Below are 6,231 nucleotides of genomic sequence, written 5' to 3'. Positions count from 1 at the left end.
TGTGTGTGTGTGTGTACACGTATGCAATGATGCAACCCACATTTAGAAAACAGGTGCATCTGAAAACTTTGTTCAGTGAAATAAACCAAACACACAAGCTTAAATATCATGTAGTATCTCTTTTTCGAGGGAGGCAAAGTACAAACGAAAAAAAAATTAAAGCATAAAAGGAAGGCCAGGGATATAGCTCAGAGGCATAATAACAAGTGCCAGGCCCTACGTTTGATCCCAGTACCTCAAAAAAATGTAAAAGATAAAAGGAGACAAAGAGATAGATGGAAAGGGGAGACCAAGGGAGAGAAATGGTAAAGGGAAGGGGGAAAATGTATATTACAGGAATGCCACTTAGGAAGGAACAAATGGGATAAGGGAAATAAATTATCTGTATTAAAAATATATGAATATATTAAAACTTGGATAAAATTGCTGTTTCATGCTGTCTCTTGAAAGGAGTCATGAACACTTAATTTATTTTTCTCTTATTATTTATTTATTTATTTGGAGTGCCAGGGATTGAACTTGGGATCTTGTGCATTCTTGGAAGGTGCTTATGCCATTCAGTTATATCCATAGCCCTTCCAATTTTTAATTTTTTTATAATTTTATTTACCAATTTCAAATGCCTGTATCTGATAATTTGAACAACAGCATGCAATATAAAAAAGCATTGTTGAATTCCTATTATTTTGTTTAGTGAAATTCTGTGTCATTGCTAATGTATTTTTATTAGTTTTCATATTCTCTTTAAAAAATAAGTAGACAAATGTTTCTTAAATGAACCTAAGACACTCAATCAATGTAAATATTCTTAAAAATATACATTGCTCAAAAATGGTAAAAAAATAGCCATATAATATTAGAGATTGACATTTCCTTAGTGCTTCATTCCTTATAATGTATTTCTTCATCCACTAAATTTTTACTCATTCACTTAATAAGTATAATTAATCAAAATGCATTGGGCTTTCTGTGTGCTCAAAGAGTAAACCTATATTTGTGAAGAAGAGGCCACAGAAATGGAGGAAACGCATTATTAAATACATTAGTTTCTGTCTTAGAACAATATGGCAGAGAAAATAATGAATAATCTTTGCTGCCAGCAGGTCAGCTACCCGGCTGAAGAACAAAGGTTAGGAGAAGAATGATCCTTCAAACAATAGAGAAGAAGTATGTGGTCTGTCCCTAACAAGGACTCAAACTGCACAAGTAAATCTTAGTGGTACAGGTAGTAGATGAAGCCCAAATAAAGGCTAGAGTAGTGGTCTCTTTTCTTCCTGAACATCTGTTACTCTGTCCCCTGCCCAATTGCCTAACCTGTCTCCTGCTTTGGCTCCACATTTTCTGAGTCTCACATGGCAGGCTCCTTGGAGACCTAGATCTCCATTATTTGTCTGGCCTTGCTTAACTGGCAAGTAATTCATCCTTGTGATTCCTGGTTGTTTTTATTCATCCAAATTTTTAAAAACCACATTTAATATTTACCGAATGCCTTGAATTTTATTCAAATACAGTAATTGTCTTCGTTACTTTTACCTCCTTACTGAAAATGTTCAATGCCCAAATTTAAGAGCAGAAAGTTTATTTAGCTCACAGTTCATTTAAGTTTCATCCCATACTCAGCTGGCTCCAAGGCAGGGTGGCTCATGACAGAGGGCAGCAGTTCATGGCAGTAGAAAGCAGCAAGATCAGTAAGATCAAAAGAGAACAGTCGTGGCAGAAAACATCTTTCGCTCCCTTATCTTGTACGCTGGCTACCTGCCCCAAGGATGGTGAGGGACTCACACCCATGATCCCAGGATTGGATTATGAATCAATTGTGAAATTTAGAGACCTGCCCCATGACTCTATGAGACTTTCGGGGCCTTCTAGAAACCTAGTATAACAGTAATAAAAAGTGAAGTGGCTCTTGACTTTTGCTCTAGTCCTTTATAATATGTATATTAGTAAAGACATCTAGGGGCAAGGGAGATGGCTCAGTGGAATAAGCGTTTCCCTGGCAAGCGCAAGGGTCTGAGTTGAATCCCCGGGTCCACCAAAAAAAAAAAAAAAAAAAAAAAAAAAAAGACATCTACTGTTAACATTGATTTTGATGATGAAGAACTTTATGAATAGGTTCCTGGGGGAGCATGAATTGGCAAACATCTAGCAAGCAACATGATAATTGTGTTAGATTTATCTTTCATTTTATTCTACAATGCCCTTCTGTATTAGTCATTAGAATCCTTATAATAAAATGTGGATAATATGGGCCAAAGACAATTAAAACTTTTGCAAAGTAAATAGAATAAGTTGAGGCTAAAAACATGACATAAATCTCAAAAAATCTTTTCATTTTTCCTAAAAGACCCTTAAAATGAATTTGCTATAGTGGTTTGATGCAGATTTATCACCCAAGCCCGAGTTCCAGCCTACCCGTTCTTCGGGTAGTTGTTACTTTTAAATTTAAGAAGCTTCCTGGGCAAAATAAATATTAACAAAGGTTCTATGAGATCCTCAGTTTCATAAATATCAGATGTCAGAAGGAGATGACACCGGGAAGCAGTAATTGCCACAAGCTGTCTGAAACAGTGTAACTCTCAATTAGCTCCTATTCAAGGTCAGAAAGTTATGTGCCATTCAAAGTTAGAACTGAGTTCTTAGCAGCTTCTCCTGAGTAGATTTTTATATAAGCAAAGAAAGAACAGAAGAAAATTACCCAGCTGAGGGCATTCTAATTAGTGAATTATGTCTCCCAGCCGTCATGCAAGCTTCCTTTTGAAGGTGATGAATGGAAATGGAAAGATGACAAGATCTCTTTGTGAGACTGTTAACTTTGACACACCTGGGTCTGGCAGATATTTTGGTCTTCTCCAATTATTTCTCCTGTTATGACCGCCCCATAGAGATATTCATAATTTTAAATGTATCAGATGAGATTGGGGCTAAGTACATATGGATTAACAAGCACATCATATGATGTCTCATTTGTAGGTTCACAGATTTTGAGGACAGCAGAGCCCTGCACTTTCTACCTCTGTTCCCTTATAAATGAGGAAATGGATTCAGTGAAAACGTGATTCCACACAGTCTTTCAGTGATGTGGCACTTCATTGCACTGCTATTTGTGTTCTGGCATGTGATTATAGGTCAGCGCACTTGTGTTTGTGTGTGTGTGTGTGTGTGTGTGTGTGTTGTGCTAATGTGTATGGAGGGTCACATAGACTTCTTTACTGAAATAGTTGCCATCAGTGTGGGAATGTGCACACAGATAAACATTATGAGTTGTGGAATGTAGCAAGAATAACGTGTGGATAGGTTGCTGGGGAATCAGAAACATGTTCTTAGATGAAATGAGAGTAGTGCCAAAAAAATAAAAGCAGGTCATTTTTTGGATAAAATTTCATGTGCAAAATTAGAAACGGTTGAAGAAGCTGGCCAGTGAGACCAGATTCCTAGATGAACATCATGAAATTGTTCTTGGTAATCTGTAACATGGTGCCTGAATTCAATAAAATCTTATAGCAAAAGAATAAAGGCTATAAGAGACTTGTAGGAAAGGCAGAAAAAATCAAGGTGGGAACAAGAGTGTTAAATATGGAGTTGGTCTTCATCAGTATTGTCAGAGAGATACTCATAGCTTTATAAAAGGAAGATGTGTGCTAATATCAACTGCAGAAATTTGTGTGTGTGTGTGTGTGTGTGTGTCTGTGTGGTACCAAAGATTGAACTCAGGATGTTGAACTTGCCAGGCAGGTCCTTCTGCCACTGAGCTATCTTCTCAGACAAATTGAAGATGTTTTATGATCACATCTTGTACTACTTTAAAGATAACAATACACAATGTATCACTACTGCAATTCTCCTATTATTTTGTCATGATTTTTCCATAAAAGAGATTAGTGAAAATATTATTTTATTTTCTGGCTTCATGTAAGATTAGTCTAAACTGTTTTGCTAGTTGAGGGGGAGCACACAGCTCTTCTCCTAGCAGAAATCCACAGGTCTCAGTCATACATAGGAGGGCACATTGTTCATTAATCTCGACAGATGTAAATCTAACACCTTGTTACACCTGTTCAACCTCCTCAGCATCCTACCTAGTAACCTAAGTGAAGCAATTCTTATCAAACAGAGCTGCCTTACCATTGTATTGGATTTATTTCTGCCTATTATTAAAACATTGAACAAAACTTTACCAGAATAAATTCCATCAATATTTAATCTATGTGCCAATTTGGATATCATTTTACTAGGGTTGATGTAATGATTACTATAGATTATGTGGCCTAAACAAATACATTTAGGGCCAATGAGCTAGCTCAGCAGACTAAGTGCCTACTTGTGCAAATATAGGGATGGGTGTTCAATCCCTGGCACCATGTGCCACATCAGCCCTGCCCCGAGGTATGCTGAGCTCATCACTGAGCCCAGGCATGGTGGTGCATACGTGAAATCCTAGCACTGGGGAGGCTGAAAACAGGAGGACCACGAGGAGTACAAGCTGTGTAGTGAGACCCTCTACCAAATACACTAAAAAGAAAAAAAGAAAAGTGACATAATAACTATTACAAGTACACTTATTTTTTTTCCACAGGTCTACAATCCAGACTTCTCTAGCAAAGGTACTGCAAGGCTGGTGTCTCCTGAAGTCTTCTTCCTCAGATTGAAGAGATTGCCTTCTTACAGTGTCTATAGATAGCCTTTCTTTCTGTATTTTCTCTCATAATATAACTGTACTAGTATATTAGCACCCCATTTATCACCTCCTGTACCCTTAATTATCATAAGGGGCATTATTTCCCAATACAGTCAATGGAGGGTAAGAAGTTATAAAATTCGGAGAAACATACCATTTCCTTTAGAGTAGTTCAAGGGTCTCTGACTTACAATAATAAGTGTAATTCTCTCATTACAGCCCTTGAAATTTTCCCTACAATTACAGTCTTTTTTGAGCTAATTACCTCCAGCCCCTAGTAAATATCCCAAGATAAGTAAACGTTTGAAATGGAAGTACATGAGGAAGTGAATGATTGAAGAATACATCATATACTTTGAGAATCAGGTATATTCTGATGATATCTGGTTACATCAACTCACGATCTGTTCATAGACTTGCATTAGAAATTAAATTGATAAACACATTGATGTTACATGCAATCCTTTTGGTTTACATATTTTCTCATTTACCAGTTAAAGATAATTTGAAAGCCAGTTTCTTCAATTAAGTAAATGTTAAGCTTCCTAAGGAAAAAGATCATTTTTTCAACATCGTGTTTCTCAAAGATACATCAATAGAACCTAAGGAAATTGAAGGGGGAAAGGAAGTGACACATGTTTAAAAAAATCTTTAGTGTATATATCTACTGGTTTACATTCCCACATCATCTGATTCTCTTATATTAACTCAAAAAGAGTCTTATCTCAGTATTATAGATGAGCATGCCAAGGTTCAGGAAGAAAATATAACTTCCTGAAGCCATGAGGGATTGGATATGGTCACATATATTTAGCTATTTTCATGAAGCTATTTTCTTCATCCTTTAAATTGGGGTTGTGAATTTGACAGAACTTCTGTTGAATGATTCATAGTTTTCACTCGAGCTTTGTTTGGATTTCCCGGCGAGAAGTTTCGATTTTTGGGCTTTTCTACCCACACTTTGACCCTTCAAATATCTACAATTTAATTAGCTATCCTAATGGACACCTGAAGGAGAATTCCAAGCTGAGGAAGAATTTTAATTGTTGACTCAAAAAATCATAAACAAATAAGTAGCTGGTTTAAGCCATGAAGATTAGTTATGGCTTGCCATGGTATCAGAGACAGACACAGCTAGTAATTAGTGTGACTCAATATTGTTCCCTACTATCATAAACTCCCTTTATCACAAGTATTAAATTTCACTCTAATTTCTTCTACTTTTACTATGTTCATAATAGTTTTTAGAGGAGTCTAGATGTTTTCTATGCAATACTAAATTAGTTTCTTTTCCTGTTGTTATTGGAATATGCCTCACAAATAAAAACTCCATGATTACATTTAAAAAAAAGGCCAGTGAGATAGCTCAGGCTACTAAAGTGCCTGCTTAGGCAAACTTGAGTGTGGGTGTAGTGGCACACACCTACAATTCCAGTGCTGGGGATGCTGAAAACAGGAGGATCAGTATGACTTCAAGCTGTGTAGTGAGACCCTATAGCAACCAAATACACTAAATAATAATAAAAAGAATAAGAATAAGAATAAAGAATAAAGAA

This window comes from Octodon degus, unplaced genomic scaffold, assembly GCF_000260255.1.
Source record: "Octodon degus isolate 3935 unplaced genomic scaffold, OctDeg1.0 scaffold00154, whole genome shotgun sequence".
NCBI lineage: Eukaryota > Metazoa > Chordata > Mammalia > Rodentia > Octodontidae > Octodon > Octodon degus.
The sequence above is the reverse complement of the archived record's forward strand: the minus strand, read 5'-3'. Positions refer to the sequence as shown.